Here is a 14,569-nt window from a genome sequence, read left to right as displayed (position 1 = left end):
ATCTGGAGGGCTGAGTTTGCATATTGAGAGTAATCACATGCACATGTGTGTTGCATACCTCCCAACATTCCACAGATGAAAATAGGGACATTTCTCACTCCCCACAACTGACCCTCCTCGACCCCCCATTTTTGGCTCGTCCGCTGCCACAGAGCATTTCCACCACCGCGACACAAATCGGACACAGCACACATGTCCAGGGAAAAAACCCCTTAATCCTGATTTTATTTTACTTCATTCTTTTGTAGATTTACTGAACGAAAAGCAATAAATAAGTTTCAGGAAAGGGCCAGATTAGATGTGGATGCACTTCTTAAAGAAATCCAGACTCCTTGCGCTTCGCTCCACTTCCCCCCCCCCTCCTTCCCACCCAAGGTGGTCTCTGCCTGCCCCTCAGAGCCAGTGTGTCACATTGGGTTGGTCCCCGGTGGTAGCAGCCTCTCCTTCTCTTCACCCGTTCTCCGCAACAAGCTGCCCAAAGGTGGAGGCCAACAGTGGCGGCCATGGAAAGGCCATGGGATGTTCCCTTGCAGATGTCATTGCCACTGCTGCCCCTGCTTGAGACAAGTAGTGGCTCATCCTTCTCCCCGAGTTCGGTGGCAGCAGTGCTGGCAGGGAAATTAGGGACATTCCAGGATCAAATCAGGAGCCAGGATGTCTTTTGGTAATTCCAGGATTGTCCCTGGAAAATAGGGACACTTGGAGGGTATGTTGCTGTGTTTTGATAGCAGTTTGTATCATATAAGGTGTGCTCTGCTTCACCTCTTTAAAGCCAGAGCAGAAAACATGTGCCGGGAATATCACTTAAGTAATTATCTTTGCAGCACTTATAAGGCATGAAAGAATGGGAATTAAACTCCCCAGGCAGATTAAAAATAGAAGGCTGCTTTGAACCTCTGAACCTCCTATAACACAATCAAACTTACTGCCAAAAATCCTCCGAAAGGTGGCACATGAGCAAGTGAAGATTAAAACTACAAAACTGTTTGTATGGAAAGCAAAACACGTACCTATCGGGCTTTGCGCCAATTCCGTTCCCTGCCAGAAGTTGAATGTTTCCATTATTGCAGCACAGTGAAAGGCAATATTTATTTGTGTCTGAAAACTTTACCCCACCCCACTAAACATAAAGATTTCTTTTTGACGGCGGCCAAATTGCAACAGACTTTAGATTTGCTCATGTGGTTGTGAGATTAGAAAACTCAGCCTTGGACACAGTGGCCTTAGTCTGCCATCTGCCCATGGAAGTCAGTGGAAAATAACACTGTGCAAATGAACCTTGGCAGGGAGTGCACATTCTCTCCCCATGTTTTCACCCTCACCTCCATAATTTAATTATGTACATAATGCATAGAGATAAGGGAAGAAATGAGTTTGTGGTTAAAGGTGAACCTCCCTAATTTGCACCTTCCAAAAAATATATATACTCAAACCAAAACACTACTGTCCTTTGAAACTCATGAATTTTGCAAGGCAGTTCTCCAGTCAACTAATGTTACACAAATGCACATGCTGAGGCAAAGTGTGCATAAAAAATGCATATGTTAGCAACCATAGCATAACAAAAATGCATTATATTAAGGAAATTGCTTTGCCAAAATGTGTATAATAGGCAAAAATGCATATAAGCACAGGTACATTCTCTCCAAAATCCTGGCTGGATCTAGACACACCAAAAAAGCATTGCAGAATGATAGTGTGCATGCACACGAAAGCTCATACCAAGAACAAACTTAGTTGGTCTCTAAGGTGCTACTGGAAGGAATTTATTATTATTTTTTATTTTGTTTTGACTATGGCAGACCAACATGGCTACCTACCTGTAACCAAAAAAGCATTGTAAACCTCAAAGTTGGAAATCATGTTGGTGAAAGACGGACCTCCACAGCGCCATCTGGTGTCACAGTGTTATGTTGTGTTGTGTCACTCTGGTGTCACAGAGTTGGAAGAGACCCTGAGGATCATCTAGTCCAGGCATGGGCAAACTTGGCCCTCCAGATGTTTTGGGACTAAAACTCCCATCATCCCTAGCTAACAGGACCAGTGGTCAAGGACTATGGGAATTGTAGTCTCAAAACATCTGGAAGGCTGATTTTGCCTATGCCTGATCTAGTCCAACCCCTTGCAATGCAGGAATATACAACTGTCCCATCAAACCTGCATATATACATACATATATACATGCAACCAGGGAGGAGCAGGAGGCAAGGGAAGCCAACAGAAAAGCCTGCTTCATGTCCTAATCACACAAGGATTGAAAGGGGCAGAGTAGGCAGGGCTTTCTTTCCAGCCAAAACTCTGTTCCATCACCTCTAAGGTGGGGCACCATTGCAATTCTAAGAGAATGAGGGTAGTGCTCATGGTGATTTCCGACACCTCTTTTTCTAGAAAATAGCACTGAGAGTAGGCCTTCCATGGGATCTGGAAGCCTGATTGTGCATGCTTCCAGGTCCACTAGAAGTCTAAGCATGCTGGCCTCCTCAGCTCAGAAAGCCATGCTCAATATGTGGGCATTGGGAGAAGGGGAGCTGCACGATGCTGGGGACTGGCTGGTGCCATAGTCCAGTGCTGCCCTTTCCAGTGCCAGACCTTCCTTCACATAATAAACACATGACAGGAACTAGAGAGAGGAGAGACAATGTAGAGGGAAAGGTAAAAAGCACTCTGCATGTGAGCAAACTCAAGGAATGGTGTAGGATAGGTGGCCTTTGTGCAAGTTCTTGTGTGTTCGGGGGTGTGTGTCACGGGACAGCTGGGGAACGCCCTGAGGTTGGGGGGAGGAGCAGAGTCAGGACAGGAACAGTCAGAAGAGGAAGACCAGGAAATGGCGGAAGAGGCAGAGAGGGAGAAGGCAGAAAGCAGAAAGCAGCCAAGCGGTGTCAAGGTTCTGCAGTGCTGAGGGAGAACCCAAACACCACACAGGCAGTTCAGGAACAGGAAGAGAGACAGTGCCTTCGGCTCAGGAGAGGAGAGAGTTAAAACGCAGGGATCAGAGACATCTAGTGAGATTTCCTCGCTTACTGTGCTGGAGAAGGAGTCGAAGGAAGCCATTCCCCGAATCTGACCCGTCAGATTCAGACGCATGAATTGTAACTGTGCTGTCTGTACATATGTAAATAAAGAACTGTAAACATCTCTCTGAGTGAGCAGAGGGTGCTTATTGCGAAGAGCAGACACCATATTGACGGTGGGGGGACTGTTTCCATCAGTTTATTCATGTGAGAGGGACCTGTGTGTACCTGTAGCCCCTATCCGGTCTTTCTGGTTTTGTTCTCTCTTGTACACGCACAGGTTTGCTTGCGTATCCTCAAAAAGTATCATGGGGCGAAAGTATCATGTAGCAGGCAAACAAAAATACAAAATTCCCTGATGATTAAATTCAGGCGCCTTCTTCATCATCAGTTAAGCTTCTCTTCAAGCACAACCTTTCTATTTAAAACTAGGTCCCCGTGAGGTCCCACAGCATTAAAATATGCAACCAACAATTTTAGCGCACAACTCACAGGCAGACAGAATGTGAGGAAGGCTCTCAGTATGGTGGCATTTGATCCGCAACTAGCACAGCAATCTCCCAAAATAAACCGTTTTAGGATCCGTTTTATGACAGGTCAGATTATCAGATCAAGCCAAACGTTTGTCTTTAAAAAAAATAAATCCTTTTAAGCAAATTGACACATCTCAATTTGGGACAGACAAGGCAATTACAACTTTCTTGGACAAATCCAATAAGCTGAGGGAGATATTTCAAAGGTGCTCTGTGGAAAATGATATGCGTCCAAGGTGTGTGTGTGAGAGAGAGAGAGAGAGAGAAGGACTCATAACATGGATGCTGAACAGCTTATAGCACATACCCAGGGTGAAAAAATAAATCACTTCTTTTATTTTCAGCTTTCATTATTCATAAGGTCATATTTCTTTCCGCCTTAACACAACTATTTTTAAAACTTGTGGAAAACAAAACAAAGAATGGATATGGGGTAGATCTGTTCCATCTGCCTGGATGAGCAAGGAACGAAATGAATGCCACAGGACACTTGGTGTTTCCATACTATATTCAACACTAACATTTCCAACTTCCCCCAATTATATTTCAGGTTGTCATGACCCCAGATGACCCTAAAGCCACAGTATCTTGTAAACTGTAGCAACTTTAGCTCTTTGGACAGAGATAGCCTGTCGCACTCTGGTAACAACTAGCCTACCTAGACATGTTTTTTAAAATTTATTTTGTACATTTTTTAAAACCATTGGTTTCTCTTTTTTGTTTGTTTTTATTGAAATCTTTCATGTATATTTTATAGCATTTTACGCAAACTACTTACAGACTTTTTAATGAAATTATATTTTGCTCAATCAATCAATCAATCAATCAATCTACAAGTGGGCCAAAGGTTTGCGAAAATAAACTTTTCCAATGTGTGTGAGCATGACTGTATGCATGTGCAAAAGATTTTGAATCCCTGAATTCAGAGGCATGAAGATAAAAAAATCCTTCCAGTAGCACCTTAAGGACCAACTAAGTTTGTTCTTGGTATGAGCTTTCGTGTGCATGCACACTTCTTCAGATACACTGGAACTGTGAAGATGAAGATGATAAATATCTAAACCACTTCTGTATTTCACTCAGCTACAGTTATGGTTACAGCTAGGGTTGTTGTTTTCTTCCTTTGATTGATTTGTGCACCTTGTTGACTTTTTGCAGTTGCATTTTTGAAAATCAATAAACATATAGTAAAACTAATGCACACACCTGGAATAATGTCACAGAAGGCCACATCCAAAGTACATTTTTCAGCCGTTGTTGTTTTTTAAATGAGGAAAAGGAGATAGCCGCCATCTTTGCTTTTATTACAAAGTATGTATCTAAAATATTCAAGGTGTTATTGAAAGTGCATAAAAGCCCTTAAAACACCCTAGGAGCCAGTTACCTGAAGGATACCTTGTCTCTTATACACTGGCCAGATTGCTGTGATCACCAGTAGAAGTCCCCTTTCTCATTTTATGCTCTCTTGCTTTCTATGCAAGCCAAGGCTTTCAGCAAACTGGCACCAGCAATTTGGAACACTCTTCCTATTAAATTCCAGCAGGCACTGCTAATTCTGGTATTTCATCACCTACTGAAAAACATTTTTGTTTCTCCAAGCATTTTTAGGGAATTAATTTGATTCAGTGCTAGTCATTTGTCTTGTGTTTTATAGCTTTATGATGATTTAATGATTTTATCGTACACTGCCTTTTTTTTTTTTTTTGGCTGGCCTTTAAATATCTCCCATACCACCACCCCAACTGAAGACATGTCTTCCCAATTCACCACCACCAAATGGCATAGTAAAATTGGGAATGAGTACTTCACTGCGGCCTTAAACTAACATCCCTGTTAGAGTACTGCAAAGTGTTGTATGTAAGGCTGTCTTTGAAGAATACCTGGAAACTTTAATTAGCTCAAAATACAGCTAGTTTTTGAGGTAATAATACAATAAGTGTAAGGTTGGTGCGATTTCTCAACAAGTTTTGAAAACTTTTGTTTTTGACATTTATTTATGTCTTGAATATGGTTTTTATGTTTGTTTGTGGTATTTACTATTTTTTTAATAAAAAAAATACACAGTACAAATACAGTCACTAGACAGTTGACTTCAACAGTCTGGAAAGAAAATACATTGGTGTTCTGAAACCAACTAACTGGCTCCTGGCCTGTTTTATAGCACAATTCAAATAATAACAATTAGAGCAGATTGGCATTTGAGTATCTAAAGCACTGACTTCTTGTCACATGAATTGGTCCATGTCAAGAGACATGGAGACACCATGGAGAGAGTGGTCAGATGAGCAGCAGGTGTGGGAGGAGACTGGGGAGTTGGAGGAGCCTGATGCAGAGGAAAGCCCTAGAGGAATGCTGGGAGGGCCCTTATGGCTTGGGAAGCAGAGAATTGGATTTGGGGACAGGGCTAAGCAGATGAGTGACCCACCTCTGGGCCATCAAATACCACTAGCATAACATAAGTGTGGTGGCCTTGGTGTCTCCCCATAGCTTTCCTGGAGGAGGCATCTAAGGACAGATCTGGATTCAAGCTGTCCCCTGTTGCCGCCATCTCTATCCCCAAGGATGCAGAGATGACTGCATCAGCAGGAACACCAAGACTAGGGGGCATGTCAAGTGTTGGAACAACAACAACAAATAATAATAATAATAATAATAATAATAATAATAATAATAATAATAATAATTTGTACGCTGCTCTCCCCTGCCAGAGTGGCTAACATCATATTAATAATACAATATGCATAAAAATGAAGCAATCAATCAATTAAAATGCATCCCTAAATTAAAATTAAAATTAAAATTAAAGTTAAAACTGAACAAATGACAATCCTCAGGTTAAAATTGGAAGCGGTTAATACTCTCCAGGACAAACTGTTTCCACTGATATTATAAGGACCTGTGAGTGGTAAGTTTACACCTAGCCATATATTGTAGAGCTCTGCCATGCCTTAGGAATTTGTAGCCTGTAGCCAAGCCTATGCTGGGACAGTGTACTGATTTTTTGCAACAGAGCCTTTCATCACAAACTGATAGTTTGCAGAGGGCTTTAAAAATTAGCCAGAGAGCTGCATACAGGCCCAGAGCCACACATTGCCCACCCCTGATGTATGGGTTGAGATTATCATGGCTGCGACCCTTTGACCCTGCAGTTATTGTGCATTCTCACAGCTCACTGCAGAAAAGCAATGGCAGCTTTCCCAATTCACAGGTGCCCCCCCCTTAAGTACTAAAGCAAGGTTTGTATGTAATGTAGCACCGAGTAACCATCCTGCCAGTGTAAGGATTTGTGTTTGTGCAACAGGACGTCTGCTGTCCTCCGCTTGCACATGCCCCATCTGCTCTGGAGGGTTAGGGGAACCCCTAGAACAGATTTAGGTAGTGCACAGAGAGAGGAAGTGGAAAATCCCGTTTCAAAAGTGCAAATCCTTGCAGTTTCTCAGCAAACTGTTTTCCTGTTTGTCCCTTTCCTGGATCTATTCAAAATACTCAGAAGCTACTTGTTCGTCTAATTTTAGCATCCTCCAAATTACACATACCTTTTCATCCCTGGCTAATTTGACATTAAGTGTTTAAGTGATAAGGAGCGAAAAAAACCCAACACAACTTGTTTGAATGTCAGACATCGAATGATGCCAAGGCACTGCTTGATTAAACTGAAAGCTGCAGATAGACTCGCAGCCCAAAATAATCTGCCCCAGGATGAACTTGAATCTGTAGCTTCAGTGCAATCCTGAGGCAGCAGCCTTGAAGTTGGTTAGGACCTCGGCTGGGCTTAGAAGTTCAGAAGTAAAGATGAACCTCAGATATAACATGGATGGTCAACAATGCTAAATTTTGGGGAGCTGGCGATGGGGAGGGTGGTGGCAAAGAGATAAGTGCCTACTAGACAATGTGGGGACATAACTTGAAAGATATTGGGAGAGTAAGAAGAACTAAGATAAGAGGCATGTGAAACAACTATTAGAGCAGAAGTGTGCAACTTAATGTTAGAAGTTTGTGGCAGGTGTGGCCTGCAAATATTCATTCATGTGCACATAGTCTCTGTCTGTCTGTCTGTCTGTCTGTCTGTCTGTCTCTCTCTCTCTCTCTCTCTCTCACACACACACACACACAAGAGAGAGAGAGAGAGAGAGAGAGAGAGAGAGAGAGAGAGAGAGAGAGAGAAAGACAGACAGACATTCTCCCTCGCACACACTTAAAAAATGGGGAGAGTGCAATCCTCACTCTCACATACCCTCCAACATTTCTCCAATGAAAATAGGGACATCTGTAATTACTATTCAACAACAACATTCATGCCCCACCCATCCGACTGGGTTGCCCCAGTCACTCTGGGCAGCTTCCAGCATATATAAAATACTTTCCTATACAGGGCTGCTTACTTAGCTCCTTGGCTGAGGGGGGGGGGGTGTCACATAACTCCACACCCTCCAACATTTCTCCGATGAAAATAAGGACGTTCTAAGGAAAAGCAGGACATTCCAGGATCAAATCAGAAACCAGGATGGCTTCTGTAAATCCAGGACTTTCCCTGGAAAATAGGGACACTTTGAGGGTCTGCTCTCAAAAGCTCTCCTTGCTGAAATGGAGAAGGCTGGTCCACTCCCCACTCCAGCAGGGAGAGAAAGCACTTTGAAAGTGCTGGTAGTGCTGGTGCAAGGAATTCTCTCCCCTGCTGAAGGTTATCCTCCCACAACCAATACTTTGCCTTCCTGTTTATTTACACCGTCCTGGTTTGAAAAATTCAGTTTCAGGCCAGAATATCGGTGCAAAATATCAATAAGTAGAAAAGTTGTTAGATCAGTTGTCTTGAGCTGTGCTTATGGTGAAAAAGAAGGACTAATTGCACAGTTGTGCAACCATTTTTTTCTGCAGTCATTGCACGTTGACTGTGCCATTTTGGGCTGAGCTGGCTATGTGTGTGTGTGAGCATACTAACGCCATATGCTGAAGTCAGCGTAGATATGATTTTGGAATGAAAAACGGATAATTCTGTTGGGAAGTTGTGTTGAATGCTAGGTTCAACAAGCAATAACTTCAGGTTTAATTAAACTTTGAAGTCCGAGTGGAATGCTCTTGGGGGTAAGGGAGGTAGGGAAAAGCAACCCAATGCCTATTAATACCACAAACATTTCAGTCAGAATCCCTAGATCTTCACCACAGTGCTAATTGTAAAGCACTAAGCTGTTGGTTTATATTAGCGATAGAGGGACATGCCTCTTTATTTTCAGCATGTCTATTTTTATAAAGACTGCAGCTTGGTAATGGTCCTTAAATACATGCTGGAGTAATGGGGTAGTCTGCTTGACGATTGCTTCTGGATACCTTGTGAACTTATTAGCCAACATGGCACAATTAGGGGCGGTGATCTCATTGAAGGAACAAGTCATGTGTAATTTAATGCCTTATCGTATTAGGTTACCATTGAAATAAATAATCAGGAGGCAGAAGAACCAAAACCAAAGCACCTACCTAGCATGAAATACTTGGGAATATTACTATCCAATCTTTCCAAAGGAAAAAAACAACAACAAGAGAACATACCAGTGCAGTAATTACTGTCGTGACAATGTAACCGGAAACAAATTAACACTAACCGTATGCCATTTGAAAAGTTATTGTATAAAACTTCTGCTAGCTTCAGTGCTAGTTTCTAAGATCTGTTCAAAACTTTTCACACACTATTCAAAAGCAAGCAAAAACAAAGATAAACTGTTTAAACGATCTGTATTTCTTATTTTTAATTGCCAGTTTTGCTTCTAGGCCCCCATTCTGTGTTCTTGCCTGAATGCATGAAGTGAGGTCCGCTCACACAACAAGAATCCCCCCCTCTCATCCACCTGCACAACCCATAAATCTGCTCCAGGCATCAGGGACACCCCAAGAACAGGCCCGGGGGGGTGGTTACAAGGGGAGGGCCCCATTTCCCACCACACTGAATTCCTCTTACATTGAATTCTACCCGGTGATTTTAAACATCCATGGCAATTTCAGTTCTCACTTAAATCCTACATTTGCACAGTGTCATAACTGCTACCTTTAGTTGGTGTGCTATCGCTTTACAACAAAACTTTTGTGCCCTCCAGATGTTTTGGATGTCCCCTCCTGTCAGCCCCAGACAGCAAAGGTCAGAGATTTGTGCTTCGAAACATGTGGAATGCACCAGGTTCAGGAAGGCTGTGCTAAATATTATGTTATGATGTACTTTGAGCTGCTATGAAAATGACGGTTGCTGTTTTAATTAAAAAAATGCTGATGCACTCAGGAATTAGAGAGAGAGAGAGAGATTTTCATGCAGCAGGTGCTATTAACTTCAATGGGGTTTGTTCAGGCCAAACCAAAGGTTTACTTCCAACGAAGTGGAATTGGGAGTGCAATCTTGGGAGTGCTGCAGTTTGGGTTTCGATCTCCAGCTGCAATCATTATGATTAGGTGCAGAAAATATATCCATGTGGTTCAGTGGGGGGGGGTTTGCGTGCACAAACCTGCTCAGTCCACAACAGCTCAGCTAGAAGTCTGCACAAACTAACAAAGCAAAGCCAGTGACTGCCACAGGTTGACACAGTGGTATGAGATTCCAAGTATTGGCCATTTTGTTGTTGTTGATTCTAAAATAACATTTAAACTCCACTCCCTCTCAGCCCTGTATCAATAAATGTCATGCTGTATCTATAGCAGACTAAAATCTCCACATAAAATCCATGTCTTGAGAGGGAAGCAGTATCTGTTCACCGCTCACACAGGAATGTCTTGCTCCCCACTCACAGAGAATAATTCCCAACCCACTTACCTTTTCCTAATGTTCAGAACTCTGTGAGAGAACCGCAGCCTCTTTGTCGCTGAAAAACCTTTATAGTCCTCTCCACACAGACTTGTTTTTGCTTGGTTTTCTTTGTGAGACAAAGTTCCCAGTCCCCTGAATACAGAGTCTAGTGGAGACCAGCTCCACTGAAACACGCACCTCTCCCTTCTCTCAAGCGAGTGGATGGAGACAGCTGGTTTTATTTTAGCCCTGCATGCAGAACATGGCACTTGGCACCTATTTTTAGGGGCTGAGGCCTGATGAGCCAGTGCCTGAGTTGACTACTAGCTCTAGGAACCTGTTGGTAAAGGCCATCTTAGAGTGTCCTTTTGTCATATCTCTATGCATGGCATAAGCACTTGTTCAGTCAATCAAAGTTTCACTTACCTAACCCTCTAGTCATTCCTCCTTAAGTTTTTTCCCCCCTATATAAAACAAGAACTCCAATTATCCTACCAAAATAGGAACAACCCCACAATTGGGGTTTGGATTAACATTTCTACCCATTTCCCTTAATTTATACATGCCAGGTTATTTTGTGAGGGAATTTTAATTATTATTTTAAACTCCTATTATTCTACTCTCTCTCTCTCTCTCTCTCTCTATATATATATATATATGCTTTGGATTAGCATTTCTACTCCATTTATTTAATGGAGGTTATACAGCAGGTTATTTTGTGAGGGAAAAGTTTCTTTTAAACCAATAAGTCCATATTTTTTAGGAAGTAGCATGTTATACTGTGGGGACGTGCATGAAAAAAGCACTGGGAGAAGAGGTAGGCAGCCAGGTGAGAGCTGCGGTAGTCTGCCTTTCTATGTCTGGATAAATGATATGATATGCATGACATAAATGTGATAGAAAGTCTTTTTAGTTATTCTTTATCTATTCTCTTTTTACCTATCTGTTTTCTGTTGCGTATTTTCTGTTTTGTATTTTCTTATGAGTTTGAATTTTCATGCTTAATATGTTAAAAAAAACTTTCAATAAAATTGTTATCATTATTTTAAAAAGATATTGGCCCTGACTGGAACAGGGATTGTTGTTTTTTTAATTTAACCTGAGCCAAAGCTCAGTCCCAGAACTTGCTTGAAGTGTCAAGTTCAAAGTGAAGTAGCTATGAGTGCATTTTTTTCTGGTCACCTCCACATCACAACTCTCTATTCCCAAGTGTGTGAGGTTGATAATAGATTCACCAATGAAATTCTGCTTACTGTGAAATATGAATTGAATCTGGAGGAAGCGTCATCAGTCAAAACATCTGAGGAATGTTGATAGGGTTTTGAGAAAAGGAGTGAAGCTCCTCACAGGAATTCCACACATCCCAAAGCTGTCACCCCAAGTTTTGCCCGTATTATTGGGAGCACCCCGATCAGGTGAGACATTTGTGGAATTTGGAGGAAAGACCATTTGTGTAAGTCTAGCCAAATGTCTGGATCAGGATGGTAGCTGAGGTTCTGTGCATACATACAAGTGTATCTTCTAAGTTAGAAACTGCAGCTTCTAGGCAGAAGCGTACATTAGTACATTTCTTTTAAGCATTGAGGATATCATGGAAAGCTTAGAGGCAAACCAGTCAGAAAGTTAGACAAAAACTTTATTGTCTCTCTCTCCAGCAAGAATAGAGCTGACACAGGGCATGTCTTACTCCATCAAATACAACTAAGTCAAGTGTCATCTAGTGAGTTGACTGTATAATTACCCCTAACCACAAAGAGGGCAGCCACATTTTCCAATTCTATTGTGCAGCTAATTTCATACACAAGGGAGAATGAGTACCAAGTATTAAAATAAAACAATGGCGTGGATCCCAGGCCAGTAAATGCTTTCACCATTTTCACACAGGACGGTGACAAAGTATGCCTTTATTTGGATCCCTAAATTATCTATCACCTTTTTGCCACCTATTAGCATGATCAAGGAACATAATCCAGGGCAGGGCTGATGATTATCAGTTCTCAAATTAGAACCCCTCCAATAAATAGGGGGGGTCCTTTATAAAATTTAGAATTCTTGATTACCTAACTCTGCTTAAAAAGTCCTGTTGCACAGATTGATCTTGTTCTGCACACACAACAATTCCACCCTCAATAGTCATTTATTTTATCCCCCCCCCCCCAAGTTACATACCCTGGTATATTTCCAATTCTATATTCAATTTAAAGTCAAGTTTTCAATAGTTCTGCACTCAGCTTGTGAGTCACATCCCTGAATAAGTGAAGGAAGGTTCCTTAAGGAGATGAACAGCTAATAGGAACAAGAGGCCTCTTACCGCACCTCTCACTACCCACCTTTAGTTTTCCTGACATCTTATTCCATAAACTATGGAACAATAGAATCATAAAATTGTAGAGTTGGAAGGGACCTTAAGGGTCATCTAGTGCAATCCCCTGCAATGCAAGAACCTCAACATTCAGTCCCCCATCCAATTTGAAACCATACTGTACCCTGATTAGCTCTGCAAATGTGCTAGCAGTTTTACTGCTGCACCACTAGGAGTGACATGAATGTCACGGAGCCAAGACACCACCTGCTTATTTATGTATGACATCTGTCTGCTTCCTCATAACTTAGAGTTCCCTGAGCAGTTTACAATACTTAAAAGAAGAAAGAAATACAAATGGATACATACAATCATACATAGGGGTAGTGCTCTCCTTCTCAACCATTGTCTTATAATCTTATTGCTCATCTTTGTGCTCTACCACATCTCATGGATGCTCACCTCTCTTGGGGAGCTTTTGTACATCCTTGGCTTATTTTGAAGTGAATGCCTTCATACCCACCTTACTTTTCATTGCAGCTGCTTCCTATCAGCACTGCCTCTCTGCTAATCAATTCATACAACACAGAGGTGGGGACCCTTTCTCAGCTCAAGGGCCACATTGCAGCCTGGATAGCTCAGTTGGTTAGAGTGTGGCGCTGGTAAGGCCAAGGTTGCAGGTTCGATCCCTGTATAAGACAGCTGCATATTCCTGTACTGCAGGCGTTTGGACTAAATGATCCTCAGAGTCACTTCCAACTCTACAATTCAATGATTCTACGATTCCTTTCTGAGAGCAACATACCAATGGTGGGTGGGAACAGAGGAAGAAGTGGGCAGAGAATGAAATGCGGATTTTACCTTTGTACACTAGGCTAGCTTCTCCGCACCCCACTCTTTCCGCCCTCCATGCAAGCAAGAAGCATGATCAGAGCTCAAGTCCAGGCGAAAACATTCAAGGAGGTTGCAAAGCCAGTCTGGGTAAGCAGCGTGGATCAGGAGGGTGTGTGGCCTAAGGACCAGTCAGGGAATCCTGATTCCCTGTTTGGCCCCCAGATCTGAGGATCGCTGATGTCACACTTTGGGAAGTCTCAGCTGTTTGTCTCTCCCTCCACCCCACTTTTTTGGGAGGAAGCTTAGCAAACTTCAGTTTTGTTCCCCAATTAGTAAGCATGCATTTAAACCATATGAACAGCAGCTAAGATTCATCAAGTAAGTTAGAGGTATGATCCAGCTGCCATCAAGCATGCAGATTGCTTCTCAGCTTTGCCTCCACTAGATATTTGGTTGAGTCAATTAAAGCAATTAAAGCCTGAAGTAATTAAGGACAGCGATCCATGCTGATTGATCACATGGCGCCTGATGGCAGCGTTTTCACACATTTATGGAAGGAGGCTGCAATTATCGTGCGAGGAACACAGACCCTGTGACCTGAGTGTGTGTGTGTGGGGGGGAATAGCCTTGTTTTCACTGTCTTTTTCTCTTTTTTACTCAAGGATTTGTATGTTGATAGATGCACCCAGGATGGTAGGAACAGGCCCAAATGGTGAAAAAAGAAAAGAAGGGGGAAATATGATAAATCTGTCAAAGGTGGGACTTAAATCCCAGAGAGATAAAATAAGACAGAAAAGACTCTCTCTCTCTCTCTCTCTCTCTCTCTCTCTCTCTCTCTCTCTCTCTCGTAAACAACTAAAATGTCTGGCAAGAGGGTTTAAAATAATAATAAATAAGAATTCTAATCTTGTTTACCAATGTGACAAGGACTGATGTGTGTACTGACATCAGCTCTCCAAATGCTTGTCAGATTTAAGGAAATACGTGTTTCTATCGGTCGCTGAAATAAATTCCCCGGAACAAGGGCATAGAATCCAAGTCCTCTAGCACACAATCTGGGATAAATGAGCAATCACTCTGGGCATGACATTGTTATAAAGCCAACAAAAGTGCAAGGTGAACTCCA

General features: G+C 42.2%; 1 protein-coding gene and 1 non-coding gene across 2 annotated transcripts in view; one reads left to right on the top strand and one right to left on the bottom strand.

Annotated features, from left to right (window-relative positions):
- The window catches only part of XIRP2 (xin actin binding repeat containing 2), a 68,117-nt gene extending 57,667 nt beyond the window's left edge, over window positions 1-10,450 (bottom strand). The window contains exon 1 of the mRNA XM_033166446.1: window positions 10,338-10,450. The gene's annotated coding sequence lies outside the window, so the exon portion shown is untranslated. The remainder of the gene's footprint in view (window positions 1-10,337) is intronic.
- A 2,786-nt stretch (window positions 10,451-13,236) lies between these two features.
- Window positions 13,237-13,310, top strand: TRNAT-GGU. The gene has a single exon. It is a non-coding gene; the product is annotated as a tRNA-Thr (tRNA).
- Window positions 13,311-14,569: the final 1,259 nt, after the last annotated feature.

This window comes from Lacerta agilis, chromosome 1 (genome assembly GCF_009819535.1).
Source record: "Lacerta agilis isolate rLacAgi1 chromosome 1, rLacAgi1.pri, whole genome shotgun sequence".
NCBI lineage: Eukaryota > Metazoa > Chordata > Lepidosauria > Squamata > Lacertidae > Lacerta > Lacerta agilis.
This window is presented reverse-complemented; position numbering and strand designations above follow the sequence as displayed.